This window comes from Amblyomma maculatum, chromosome 2 (assembly GCF_055883805.1).
Source record: "Amblyomma maculatum isolate TAMU_Amacu chromosome 2, ASM5588380v1, whole genome shotgun sequence".
NCBI classification, from domain to species: Eukaryota; Metazoa; Arthropoda; class Arachnida; order Ixodida; family Ixodidae; genus Amblyomma; species Amblyomma maculatum.
Window position 1 is genome coordinate 197,451,319 of NC_139345.1, and position 14,275 is coordinate 197,465,593.

Consider the following 14,275-nt stretch of genomic DNA (forward strand, 5'->3'; position numbering starts at 1 on the left):
TAGATGCGCTGACCATCGCCTTCTTAGCTTTCAAGTTCGCCCATGCTATGGAAGACGCACCAAATCACGTTTAAGTAGGGTTGCTTCATTTTCTTTAGCATCCTTTGCTTTCTGACCCTCTTACAATCGACCGCGCTCCCTTTCTTCAGAAACATCCTCAACTTGTCTTTGCTATAAGGCTAACAGTATCTCTGTCGTAATAGAAAGTGCCTGGTCGGAGTAAGCTAGGTTTATGGGATTTAATATTCGAAAGCGACTCAGGCTATGAGAGCCGTTGTAGTAGACGCCTCCGAAAATTCCGATCACCTCGGGATGTTTAGCGTGCTCTGACATCAAACAGCATATGGACGCCGTGTTACTCGCCTCTTTTATCAAGGAACCTGTAGCAGAGTAGTTATAAGGTAATTGAGGAGCACTGTGGAGCACAGGCGATAGCGCCTGTTATTCTCGGCGCACAATGCTGAAAAAGGTTTCTTGTGCAGAGGTGTGCCTTAATGTCGCTGAATCATCCACAGGTGGATCTAACAGCAGTGTTTGGCAGGCGGTCAAAACGACGCGATATTCGACGAAATTTAGCTTTTTCGAAATGGCGACCGGTCTCTAAGACGGCATCGAAGGTTGCCCATTTTCACAGAGTAAAAGATTGAAGGTATCGTCAGAAATACCTTTGAGAATATGGCCCATTTTGTCTTGTTTAGGTATGTCCTTATCAACCTCGCGCCACAAAGCGAGAATATCCTGTATGTAAGCAAAGTATGGTTTCGTGGCCGTTTGTGCGCGTAACGCCAGGTCTTTCTTGCGGCGAGCAGGTTCCCAACGGGCTTTTCAAACATATCATGCGTCTTTTGCTTACAAACTTCCCCTGAAGTTAGTTTTGGTTTGTGTGTGAAGTACCCCATGGGGGGCGCGCCTTGCTCGCCAGAAAGAAGATAAGGTTGGCTGCCATCAGAGCGGTAACCCATCGAATATTCACGCTGGCGCGCATATAAAGGTCGACCCATTCGTCTACGTCGACGTAGTCGTCAGTGCCACATAACTGGCGAGGGTCGTGGTGCTTGACCATGACGACGGCTGGTGAGGCCTTTGAAGAGAAGGCGGTATCTGTTGGGTCGGTGGCAGTGCGCATGTGATGGGTGCAATGCGACGATTGCTGATAAGGTCGGGAATCGACCTGCAGCCTCCACCAAGATGTTTCTGGAACCTTGATATGGCCAGTTAATACAGCATAGTTAGCACAGTGCCACGCAGTTAACCGCACAAACACTTCAACGGCGCAGTCTCTCAGCACACTCGCTCAAGTTTTCTTCGTCACAATATATGCGAGCCCTAATAGATCACTTTGACTGAGCAGTAGCTTTTACGAGGAAATTAGAAGTTTAGGAGGAATGCCATCCACGCCATAAATAATGAAGCGGTCAAATCTGATCATAGAAGATGATGACACGTTCCAAAAAATAAAGCAGGTGGTGGGGAGAATATGATGTGTTAGAGGAGGCCGGAGTTGCCACATCTGTCATTTATAAGCGTTGTGCGCTCATTGCCATCATACTGGAGTCAAAAGGTGAAAGGATTCGGCGTCCTAAATGCTCTGAAGTCAGCGGTAACGTCATGGGTAAAAAAAATTAGTTGTGCTTGGTTTAATTCTGGTTAACCCTAATTGAATTGCGATACTTACAGCGGAAGCTTCTTTTGCCTGCTACATTATTCCCCTGTCACGCCCTATCAGTGTAAGGTGCTACATTATTGGGGACATTTAAGCTCATCCTTTAAGAGTATGACGCGAGGGCTTGAGCTACCAGGCCACATATCAATGAGAAGCGTTCAAAGCTGCTGAACCGAATGTGGAGAGAAAGCTTTAGCTGCCAGTGACCGAGCGTTTTTCTTCTTCGGTTGCTAGGCAACGTTGCGCCACCTTCTCGGCTGCTCGGCTCAACCTTGGCTACGGCCGGTGCTAAGCGACGAGGCGAAACCTGGAGTAGTATTGCTAACGCAATAAAATCCGAGAGCGTGCCGGTGGGGCCATAACACTATGTTCGGCACCGCGAACGAACGCCGGTGTCGACCGATGGCCGTGCGCGGCCTTCGAAACCTAGAGTGATCGCTCCATGAATGATGTGTTAATGTTATCGGCCTCTTAAAATCTGACACATACCAAAAACTGAAGATTAGCCAGGGCATAGTGGGGTACACGATGTAATCATCATCACCATCATCAGCCCGACTATACCCACTGCAGGGCGAAGGCCTCTCCCATATTTCTCCAATTAACCCGGTTCTGTGCTAGCTGCATCGATTGACCCCTGCGAACGTCTTAACCTCATCCGCCCACCTAACTTTCTGCCGCCCCCTGCTACGCTTTCCTTCCCTTGGAATCCAGTTTGTACGCTAAGCGACCATCGGTTATCCTCTCTTCGCACTACATGTCCTGCCCATGCCCATTTCTTCTTAATTTCCGCTAGAATGTCGGTAACTTGAGTGTAGTGCAGCGGTGGCGTAGCGGTAGAACATCCGCCTCGCATGCAAGAGAACCGGGGCTCAAATCCCGGTGCCACGCAATTCTCCTCCGGATAAAAAAAAGAATCCGCGTGTTGATGGAATCGCATAAACAGGTTTGGGGTGCGACCTGATGCCGGTGAACACCTCTAGAAACACACTCCCTCACCAGAACAGGAGTTGGCCACCCTGGTGCAGTAATTGGCCGCACCCTCATGATTATTTCCATAGAACCCCGGCTCTCAGTCACCAGCGGCTGCGGAACAACTGACCACGGGGGCAGTCAGACCTGTGACGCAGCAGGGGGTGCTAAGAACTTCTGGCTCCGCTAGACAGGCCGGCATTGGAAACTGACCCTGTCAAGACCTAACGCTAGAACCTAGCTAATGAAGCTAGTTTAGCAGTGCTGTTACAGGAACTAGAGGGTATGAAATGGGATGTCATTGGGCTAAGTGAGGTTAGGAGGCGGAATGAGGCATATACTGTACTGAAGGATGGACATGTACTGTGTAATCGAGGCTTACCGGAAAGGCGACAACTAGGAGTAGGTTTCCTTGTCAATAAGTACATAGCGGGTAATAAAGATGAATTCTATAGTATTAACGAAAGGGTGGCAGGCATCGTAATTAGGCTTAATAGGCGGTATAAGCTGAAGGTTGTACAGGCCTATGCACCTACACGTAGTTATGATGACCAGGTAGTTGAAAGCTTCTACAAAGATGTAGAATCAACAATGCGAAAGGTAAAGACGCAGTATATTGTACTAATGGGCGACTTAAATGCCAAGATAGGAAAAATCAGGCAGGAGACCAGGCAGTAGGTGACTATGGCGTTGGTTCTAGGAATAGCAGGAGGGAGTTACTAGTTGAGTTTGCAGAGCGCAATAACTTACGAATCATGAATACCTTCTTCAGCAAACAGAAGAATCGGAAATGGTCACGGAAAAGTCCTAACGGGGAGACTAAAAATGAAATTGACATCATACTGTGTTCAACCTCGCCATTATGCAAGATGTAGAGGTAATCGGGAAAGTGCAATGCAGTGACCATAGGATGGTGAGATCCCGAATTAGCCTAAATCTGAAAAAAGAACGCAACAGATTAGTAAGAAACCCATCAACGAATTAGCGTTGATGGGGAGGGCAGAAGAGTTCAGGATCTCGGTACAGAATAGATATCCAGCTCTAACCGAGGACGAGCACATTACCCTAGAAGCGATTAACAGTAATTTCAGAGATATCATTATTGATTGCACTGTAGAAGTCCGCAGTAGGATCGTTAGAGAGGGTACCGGTAAGCTGTCTAAGGAGACGAAAGATTTGATTAAGAATTGCCAGAGTATGGAAGCTTCCAATCCAACAGACCAGATAGAATTGGTCGAGATATCAAAGCTAATCAATAAGCGCAAGGTGGCCGATATAAGGAAGCATAACATGGATAAAATTGAGCATGCTGTAAAGAACGGGAGAAGCCTTAAAGCGGTAAAGAAGAAATTGGGCATCGGCAAAAGCCAGATGTATGCGATAAGGGACGGGGCGGGCAACGTCATCATGAATATGGAGAAGATAGTCAAAGTAACCGAGGAGTTCTATACAGATCTCTACAGCAGCTACTGTAGTCAGGACCGTAATGAGATTGGCTTTAGGGAAAAACAGTCAGACGTTCCACCAGTCACGAAGGACGAGGTCAAGAAAGCACTAGAAACTATGAAAAGGGGGAATCAGCTGGAGAAGATCAGATAACTACAGATTTGTTGAAGGGCGGGGGGGGGGGGGGGATATCGTGCAAGTAAAACTGGCCACCCTGTATATGCGGTGCATGGTGTCATCGACGGTTCCGGACCATTGAAGAATGCAAGCATTATCCGGATTCATAAGAAAGGAGACTCTAAGGACCTTAAATAGTACAGACCAAACAGCTTGCTGTCTGTTACGTATAAGGTATTTACTAAGGTAATCGCTAATAGAATCAGGACAACCTTATAGTGCAATCAATCAAAGGATCAAGCAGGTTTTCGGAAACGGTACTCTACTATTGATCATATTCATACCATCAACCAGTTGATAGGAAAATGCTCAGAATATAACCAGTCCTTATTCACAGCATTCATTGATTACGAAAAAGAATTTGACTCAGTTGAAACCTCGGCGGTGATGCAGGCATTGCGAAATCAGTGGGTAGACGAGCCGTACGTGAAAGTGCTGGAAGATATATATAGTGGCTGCACAGCAACCGTAGTTCTGCTTAAAGAAAGTAACAAAATTCCCATAAAAAAAGGAGTTATTCAAGGAGACACAATCTCCCCAGTACTATTCACAGCTTGCTTAGAGGAAGTATTCAGAGACTTGGAATGGGAGCAGTTACGGATGAGGGTAGATGGAAAATACCTCAGTAGTCTTCGATTTGCTGATGACATTGCCATACTAAGCAACTCGGGAGATGAATTGCAATTAATGATTGATGACCTAGAGAGGAAAAGTAGACCGGTAGGCTTGACAATCAATATGCAGAAGACTAAGGTAATGTTCAACAGCCTCGGGAAGGAACAGCAGTTTGCATTAGGTAGCGAAGTACTGGGAGTAGTAAGCGAATATGCCTACTTAGAACGGGTAGTAACCGCAGATCCGGACCATGAAAGGGAAATAAGAAGAATATGATTGGGATGGAGCGCATTTGGCAAGCACTCGCAGATTATGACTAGCAGCTTACCGGTACCGCTCAAAAGGAAAGTATACAACAGTTGCATCTTACCTGTACTGACCTATGGGGCTGGAACGATGAGGCTAATCAAGAGGGTTCTACTTAAGTTGAGGACAACTCAAAGGGCTATGGAACGAAAAATGGTACGGTAACATTAAGAGATAGGGGCGTGCAGAGTGGGTCAGAGAAACACGATGGAATATTCATAGGCAAATATGTGTTTAAATTTCTCCTTCGTTCTGAAGACCTCTCCTTCAAAAAAACGGGTCCGCGAGCCATGGTCTCGCCCGACGAGTGACAAATCCAGTCTCTTAAAATCACCGGTTTATTCCGGATAAACAAAAAAGCAAAATAAACATAAGGCGCTACCGCGCTGAGAACAGGCTGTTCATGTGCACGACAATTGAACACCAACGGAAAGCGGGAAGAATGTCAGTCTTACCGCGGCGAAACCAAACACACTGCGGAGCGAATAAAACGAGCAATGGGGCCCAAGTGGTAACGGCGACACAAGAAAGATTGCTCCTCGCGGTACACAACTCACAGGAATACGCCTAGGCTGTTCCTGCAGGCACTGCTTCCATCGTCGTGTCGGCGATCTTCTTTCAGTCGTCCGTGCACACCCTGCTGGCCCATGACGCTCGCCGGTTGCCCCGCGCCGGCCTCTCCGCCGGGGCAAAAAAGCCACACGCCTTGCTTCTGACGCGCTTATCTACCCTCGTCTGTCGCCGCTAACATCACGCCCCCCAAGATTACCTGCTTGCTCATGCGCACTCGCGCTGCCCGTGCAAACAATACAAATAGAAAGACGCGCGCGCGGTTTAAAACACCTAAAGGGGCTGCGGAGCCCCACAGTTCTCATCTTTGGTGTTTTCGAATTCATCGACTTCTTGTTCTCTTAAAAAAAATTACGGTGCTATTTTGTTCTCAGCTCTGGTCTAAACTTTATTTTGCCTATTTTAGCTTGTGACAGTGTGTAGCACGTGAATGACGAATATTGCATCAAGACCTTAATGTTGATTTTACAGCAGCTATAAACGTATTACCGGATTGCGGATTGTACCGGTCCGTTAGGTCGGAATATTCATTCGCTGCGTGAAAGTAACAAGATTACAAAGCCTGCATACACAGTGGAAAATGATTACCTTTTTGCTTACCGAGGCCTCCAAAATAACTGAAAACTCCTATATGCATCACCCTAAACAGCGATTGTTGTGGAACAAACATCACTCTTGATAAAAAGATTCCATATTTACCTGGGGTATTCACGAAGCGACTTTTACATTATCATCAGCATTTACAACTACTCATGTACACTATAGTAATGAACGCTATTTTTCCTATATAATATCCCGCCAACCATTTTACCCAATGCAGAGTAGAAACCAGGTTTGTTCTGACGTTTAACATCCCCGCCATCGTTGCTCTCCTCCGCCTTTCTTGTTTGATGCCAGGTTGGAAGAAGACAACAATCTACACTTTCTCAGTGTCGAAGACAAGAAGTGGTTGCGCGGTAGCGCAAAAGGCGAAAGGAACCTCAAGTGACAGTAAGTACAGCGGCATATTTATTAGGCCCGAAATAGTGAAGCAGATGTTTGGGTTCAGTCACTAAATGCACACGTTGCGCCAAAATGTAACTTGCTACTGGTACGGTTTTTCAGCACGGTTAAACGCCGTACAGCCGTGACACCGAAAGACATTAACCGTCTGGACTGGAATAAAGGTATTTTGAGGAAATAAAAGGAAGCACCCGGAGAAAAAGAGAGTACACGTAAAGAACAGAAAATATTAGCCAAACATAATAGATAGGTACATGCTCACTACACAAACGTGCATGTGCCTCAGTCAAATTTATGTACACCAGTTCGTTGAAGTCAAGGTGATACACTTAGGGCTTGCTGATGCCCAAGGTTTTATTCCTTATGTGCTGCACATCCCAAGTCTGCCTATTAGCCCATGTGTTTGCTTGCATTATATATAAATAACGTCTCGTGCTCTTGGTGACATGCAACGTTATTGGTGCAAAATATTGAACACAATTATTTTCGAGCTCTTTGCGTTGTTTGGTCATATGCCGTTTCATCTTGCCTTTAATGTTTGAACGCTGAAAAGAGTTACTTGTTCGGACTTAGAATGCAAGATGAAAAATCCCAGCATATTTCGTTTCGAGATTACTTCTGTAGGCACCTGATATTTTTTCCAATTAATGTGCATTTCACCATAATCGCAAAAATGCTGCTCCATATTGTCACGGGGGGGGGGGGGTGACAAGGTCGATGACACAAATGAAGAGTCGGTGATTGCACTGATGAAACTCTTTATTGGGCTGACTTGCGCCAGCAAAAGAACAAAGCAACTCGGCGGCGGCGATAGCAACGAACCTGCTCGTCGTTCGTAGTACAAAGAATGCCCCGTTTCACTTTTCAGCACTGAATTTAAAGGCGGCGAGGAAAGATGTAGGTAAAGCCGCAAACGGTATTAGCATGACCTTGAACATTGTAAAAACACACGCTAGCGGCTGCAACCTTCGAGATACATCCCGACGCATCTTTCGCGACAAAGAAAATGATAACGCTTCGTATCGCGACAACGAGCATGAACAAACACAGAATTCAGAATCGATAAGGCGCCAGAACGGCCAGCGGCTGTCGAATGTGAACAAATAAAGATATAAACAGCTCACGGCATTACTTCCCCTAAAAAAAACTTCGCCTCGATGTTTGTTTAAAAAATCCATGCCCAGAATCACGTCGCGGGAGCAGTGCTGTAGGGCGATGAAGCCGGTAGGGTAGGCACACCCGTGCGCAAAAGTAAAAGTACTACGCGCTTTGGCAAATTTGCAAGCCAGCTTTTTCTGACGGTGAAGCGGTTATTTCTAAGTTATGCATAGGATAGCCCCACTAATATGCTTTCCACCGTGCCCAAGCAAATTTGTCAGGTGAATCTTTTCTTTTACAGAAAGATAATTGCAGCGGTTCATGTGGTCGCTCCACTTTTGTGCAAGGGTGTACGTCCATTTACTGCAATTGTTGCGGTGCATCGCCCCGACGGCGTAATAAGGTTACCGCCAGCGGTGCGGATTAGCTGGCCGTCCTAAGTGGTCGTCACTTGCTTTAGCTGGGCTGCGAAAGCTTAACTGATGACAGCGTAGTCGGCGGTAACCATGCGTCCGTCGACAGCAAGCTCAAGGTCGCTTATTCGCGTTTTCGTATTGCACGTAGGCATCGGTGTTCGATTTCTGCTTCGTCTCGTGCTTAGATCGCGGCCGGCGCACACCGTCGTCACTTCGCTGGGCGGCAGTGGTAGCTTGAAGTTTGGTCGCGTCGAATTTGATGTTGACGCCGGGCGTAGCGGCGGTGTCACCTCGAAGTCTGGGCGTGTAGAGGACGTCTTCACAAGCACTGTCGGTGTCATAGCGGCGTCTTCGTTACTCGCCCTTAGCGGTGGAGGATATTAGTTATTTCGCCGTATAGCAACCTCACCTCCAAAGGCTGTTACCTTTAGTTTCCCCTACGGAGCTTGGGGACCTTCCTCGCACTATGTCTTCGTAGCTGCGGCCAGGCGACAAAAAGCGGGCCCTGTACGGCGATGGTGACCTGAATCGACGGGTTGGGGGCGCAAACCTACCGCTACGCAGATAGTTCTCGATTTCTTAAGGTCGGGATAGGATTGTGGGGAGTCGACTGCAAATCCGAGGAAGCCGATTCGTCGGTACTGGCAGTGACGTAGAATGTGGGTGGCCTCACCATAGTGGAAGAATAATGGCTTGTTGTTCGCAGTTCTCCAGGCGTGGCACTTCCTAGGGCTTGGGGGTCGTTGGCAGGCTTGGCGGGCGGGACCAAGGGGCGGCTTTCAGGAACAGGACTTTAGCGGCGAGGGCTTGGAATGTCCCGTCTAGGCGCAGGACGACGTAGTGCAGCAGCGTAATTCATCGCTGTCGTTTCTTGCGCTGAAGCCGTCAAAGCTGTGGCTTGTGGAACACCCAGGGCCTACTGGACTTCTTCACGGACGACGTCCGAGAGCGTCGAGTCATGGGGTTGTTGGAATGATGGCAGCAGCCGGCGAAGGTCCTCTCGGACGGTCTCCCAGATGAGGTCCCGAGAGCTTTCTCCACTGGTAAATGCACTGCTGTAGGGGCTTGCGCTGACCGCTTGCTGTGGTCGATCATAGTGGCGCATCCGGATGTTCATCGTCTTTTCTATGGTCAACGCTTCAGTTTCAAATGTGTCCACAGTTTTAGGTAAATTCCAGACAAGTCCTGCAAGAACTACTCTTTAACACCGCGCGTTAAAAACTTCACTTTCTCACCTTCGGTCATGTTAGGGTCGGCGCGGCGAAAGAGACGCTTCACTTCCTCTACTTAGACCAGGACAGGCTCGTTTGGGAGTTGCAGTCTTGCTTGGAAGAGGGCCTGAGCTCTTTCTTTTCAGACAGAACTTGTAATGGCCATCAAAATTCTACTTTGAATGTCTCCCAATTCTTTAAAGAAGTTTCGTGATTTTCGAGCCAAACTCGGGCACGTCCTTAAAGAACAAAACAGACTTGCCTGAGTTTCGCCGCGTCATTCCAGCCGTTGAATTCTGCCACATGTTCGAAAAGGTCAATCCAGTCTTGCGCATCTTCACTGAGCAGTCCTTGGAAAATGGGGGCTCCCGCGGCTGCAAGAAGACGACTGTTGCTGTTGACTGGGCCATTTCCAATGTTGATGCCTTGCGGAGTCGAACGGGGTCAGGCAGCAGACCGTGTCCTGGTTGTAGGCCTTGGAGTCGGCGGCTGGCTCGGTGACCTTTAGGCTTGTTCCCCAGGGGGACAGGAACTAGGCTGGGGTCTTCGCTTGAAGGATCAAGGGCAGCACCTCCACCAGACCCCACGTCGTGGTACAAGGTCGCTGACAGAAAGGAAGAGTCGGTGATTGCACTGAAGATACTCTTTATTGGGCTGACTTGCTCCCACAAAAGAACTAAGCAACTCGGCGGCGGCAACAGCAACAAACCTGCTCGTCGATCGTCGAAGAAGAAATGCCCGTTTTACTTGTCAGCACTGAATTTAGAGGCGCCGAGGAAAGATCTAGATAAAGCCGCAAACGGTACTAGCATGACCTCGAACGTTGTAGAAACACACGCTAGCGACTGGAACATTCGAGATACATCCCGACGCATTTTTGCCGACAAATAAAATAACGCTTCGTATCTGAAAAACGAGCGTGAACAAACATGGAATACAGAATCGAAAACTGCGCCAGAATAACAATAATAGGGCCGCATGCCAGCGACTAATCAACAAGAACAAATAAAGATTTAAACAGTTCGCGGCAATATCATTGACGTGGAAAACATTGCCGAGGTTTATCTCGGCTGTAACAGCGTAATATCTGTTAAGTGTGGTCATTCGTACATGATAGTGAAGCCTGCGCCGAAGTGTGGGTAACACTGAATAACCATTTGCCAGTCAAGCAATCACCCTCTTTATATTATTGCGCAGAGCCTCCGAGTGCGCGCCGCAGTTGCAACTCACGCAGCGGGTCGTGTGGAGTGACGTCACTGATCGTGCAACCTCTTTAGTGGCGCAAGGTGAAACGTCCAAGTGAATCACCCTAGGGGATCCTGTGCTAAGGGTAGAGTGAAGAGCATTGTGAAGATAGACACACGCAATGGCTTCTTCACGGGCTCCGTTCTTTCAGCCCCTACCACTTAACGACAGACTCCGTCTGCTTCGAGACTCGCATCAAACGATCCCTATCGTACCAAGGAACCTGGTGATACCATCTTTGCCAAGGTCAGGCCTTCGACCATCTAGCCAGGACTTCTAAGAGGACTGAAGCGGCGCAACGCCGCGCTAAGCCTACAGGAACGCAGACTGTCGGCATGCCTGACCGCACCCTGCATCAACGGCAGGGGGCTGCTGCACCCGCCTCATCGCCGCCGAGCCTCACCTATGCATCCCAGACGCTTACCCCCGAGCCCCTATTTTAAGGCACGCCTGACCGTACCCTGCACCAGCCGCAAGGGGCTGCTGCACCAACCGCATCACCGCCGACCCTCGTCCATACATCTCAGACGCGCACCCCCGAGCCCGCGTCTTAAGTGCCTCCGCCGCCGCCTCATGGCCCGCCAGCTCCGTCGTCTGCTTTAGACTCGCAGAGAGGACTCCATGAAGTGACCGCAGGCGCCTCTTCTGACTCGCTGGATCTCACGGCTGCTGCACTCTACCCGACCATGGGCTTCACTCCATCCCCGGACGACGGCTGGGAAACGGTCGCTGCCACCCGCAAGGCCGCGAAATCTGCCAGATCTCGCCTGGACGTAATATCGGTCGGGCTCCAGCTCCCGCCTGGCACCCTATCTCCCCGCACTCGGCCCTACGAACTACTTAAAACTATAATCGATGCTGCCAACCTCTCTGAACGCTCGTGTAACGACCTCATCCTCGAGACCAAGCCAGTGCTGAACCTGGTCTTTCTGAAAACGCACTCTGACTTTACTGCCAACCTTCTATTGCATATCACCCACATCAACCTCTCCGGTAAGCTCGTGAAAGTTCGCCCCTACCCTGTCAAACCTCCTCTTTTCTGCCTCGGTGTCATACATGGTGTCGAACGCGGCCATTCGACCGCCGATCTCATGAGGGACCTAGAGACATACACAGCCGATATCATAACCGCGCGCATGATGGGGTTCACCGAAACAGTACTAATTGCATTTGCTGGTACTGTCATCCCTCGCACTGTTTACTTTCGTCGAGCAGCATTTCGATGCCGCCCTCACAAACACCGCGTTCCTGCATGTACGCGCTGTCTCGAGATTGGCCACCGCGCACTTAAGTGCTCTAGTGCCACTGTTAACTGCCCCAAGTGCACTTCACCCATCTCCCCGCCGCCCTCTGTCCACGAGTGCACGCAGCCCTGGTGCTGGCACTGCCAGAAAAACGAGCATGCTACTTTCGCCCCTATTTGCCCCTACTATGAGCAGAAAAACAAAGAGTGTGCCAAGAACGCCTACCAACAGCGTGTTAACCTTCACCAGGCTACTCAGCCGGCTCCTCCGCAGCCCCCTATAAACGACGGCTATCCTCGTCTTGCAGAGCATGCGTTCTATTCCCCTCGCGGTTCCTACGCAGCAGTAGCACAGGCACCTTCCCAGCTTCAGCTCGGGTGCTCTCCATCTCGTCAATATTCTACGCGCCCGATTCCCAAGCCTCGTTACTCTCTCCAATAATCTCCACAGTCACTCGTTTCCCACTCGCCCCCTCCTCCGTCCTTTATTGAAACACGCGTTCATACACTCGAGCTCCGTGTGGCTAGTTTGGAAGTGGCCATTCGCCCCCTCAAACAATATCTCCACAGCATCGATCGCCGCCTAGATGCTCTTGAGGCTCACATGGATCAGCTACTCACTACAATCGATTCAAAATTCTCAAACATAGAGAATGTCGTCGCTGACTGTCTCAAATACCAGTCTGACTTTCAGCGCCGCCTCCAACAGCATGAGAAGGCTATCACCCACATTGATGACAAATTAAATAGCCTCAATACTCACACCAACGTTTATTTCGAACGCATCCTTATTTGATCTCCACCTTTCAGACTTCACTGCAAACCACCACGGATTCTCTTCCACCTCCCTCAAAGAAGCGCAATGGCACGCCACAGCGCAATCAAATTAGTTAGATATGAACATGGAGGACCTCAATATAATTCAGTAGAACTGTCGCAATATGAATACTAACCGCACTCTATTACACCAGAATCTTCTTACTCTCCCCTCTCTGCCCTACTTCATTCTCCTCTAGGAAACTCGCTGCTTCGCTAACGCCCCTGGCTACCGGGCATTTCACTCTATAGCTACTTACCTTCTCTCTTCCATCTACGTTCGCCGTGATCTCTCGGTAGCAGCCCTTGAAATTCCTTCATCGCTCCAATCCTACCTAGCGGGCACCCTCTACCATCTTCCTCAGGCTCACCTCAGCCTGGCACTTTTGTCCTACAACCCCCCAACTCACGCCACACATTTCATGGCCCTAGGTAAATTTGCTAACACACTGCCCTCTCATACGGCTATACTTCTCTGCGGCGATTTGAATGCCCCGCACACAATATAGGGTTATCCGCATACCTTTCGTGCCGGCCGCCAACTCCACTCCATGGCCCAGCAAGCTCACATCACTCTCCTCAACACCCCCGGAGTACCCACTAGGGCGGGCACCTTCTCCCAACGCCACACAACCCCTGACCTCACTTACTGTGCTGGTCCTATATCGCCTCCATGGTCAGCCACTGCCGATACCCTTCTTAGTGATCACTATATTATTTTCATCTCCGTCCCTCTTCGAATACCCACCCGCAAGCAGTGCATTCGACATACTGACTGGCAGGCCTTTCGCTGTCTCCTCTCCTATGTCTCGTTCACGTCCTATGAAGAGTGGACTAATGCCCTAATCCAAGCGGCTTCATCCTCTACTCGCACGGAGACCGCTGCATATCCCACTTCTAACCCCGATCCCCATCTCACCAGGCTTTGGAAGCGTCGAAAAACGCTTCTCCGAACCGCCAGACTGCAACCCCGCAACATCCAACTGCAGACCACGCTTTCAAAGTTGCGAGAGGACATCGTGATATATTGTGCTACGCTTGAGGATTCTCGTTGGAATACCCTATGCACAATCTTGACACGGCGCTTCATAAAAAATCAACCTGGACTCTTTTTCGAGCCCTCCATGGTGCCACCCCTGCCCCTGCCCCGACTCTTGCTAAAGCCCTAGCCACAAAGTCTCCCGATGAGGTTTTTCGAAACCCTTGCAGATCTTAATCTCTCACCCCCTTTGTCCCCCTGCTACCCTGAATGCACAGGCTGTGCAAGCAATGACCTCGATGCCCCTTTTACACTGCGCTAGCTTGAAGCTGCGCTTCTTGCTAACGCCACTCGGTCGGCTCCCGGTGAAGATGGAATCACTTACTCCGCTCTTCGCAATCTTCCCGATAACGCAAAAGAGCACCTTCTCAACCTTTATAACACCGCCTGGGAAGAAGGCTCTCTACCATCGTCCTGGACTTCCTCACTTATTTCTCTCATTCCTAAACCTGGTAA